Raw genomic sequence first — 1,096 nt, forward strand, 5'->3', positions numbered from 1 at the left:
AAAAAATAAAAAAAAAAAAAAACCCAGTAAATAAAAAAAAAAAAAAAAAAAAGAAATAGAAGTGGTAAAATCATGAGTGTAAAGGTTGGGGAAAAGAATGAAAAAGATATTTCCTGCATAGTTAGTAGCAGGAAATACCAGAAATCTCATTCAAAATATTCGTTTCCCTACAGATTTCTTTTTGTTCCACCTATTATTTTTATCTTGTTTTTAAAAATCAATATCTTGTCTGCTGAGTAAAAAATGAGTACATTCCTTTTATACTCAGTATACTTGCTACCCTTATAAAAAAGCAACAAAACCTTAGAAGAACTGTGGGATAATTGGAAACATAAAAGAAATAATGTTATTATAAGACAGAATAATGTAGTGGACAAAAGAATCAATGGAGAATCAGACATATTGGTAGGATAGCCCCATATGTCAATTACGTGCTCTGTGACTTTGGGAAACATACCTTTCAGGATTTTTGTTTCTTTATACATAGTGAAGTTAATAATACCTAACTTACTGAATTATTGTGAGGACTAAGTAAGATATGTGTAATGTATCTAGTATATTGTAATCAACAAGAAATAACGCTGTTACGAAATTAATAGAAACAGAAAATACCTAACGAGCACTTATTTTGAGCCAGATGGCTTGAATATTGTGGTACCTCATGGGATCAGGAACCAAAGCTCCTTCCATTTTTTATTCTGCCATATACAGCTTCCATTTTGGGTCTAAAATGGCAACTCAGAATTCAATTACGACATCCTTGTTCATAATAGCAACTAAATAAGGGAATATATTTTTCCCCGTTTAAGAACACTTTCCTCTTCCTCATGTAGCCACACCTAACTATAAAGGATACTGGAAAACATACTTTTACTTTGACTGCAGTTAAAAACTAGAAATTTTGTTATTGACAGGAGAATGGATATTGAGCTAAACCAGAAATCTCTACTAAACATATTTAACACATTAATTCTTCAACGTTTTGGTCCAAATAAGTTTTTAAAAACACATTATTTTACTTCAGTAGGTGAGGTAGAAACAAAAGTAAAAAGAAACACCACTGAAAAATTTGATCTAATTCCACAGTTTGTCTCAG

Source organism: Cebus imitator, unplaced genomic scaffold (assembly GCF_001604975.1).
Source record: "Cebus imitator isolate Cc_AM_T3 unplaced genomic scaffold, Cebus_imitator-1.0 Scaffold413, whole genome shotgun sequence".
Lineage (NCBI taxonomy): Eukaryota > Metazoa > Chordata > Mammalia > Primates > Cebidae > Cebus > Cebus imitator.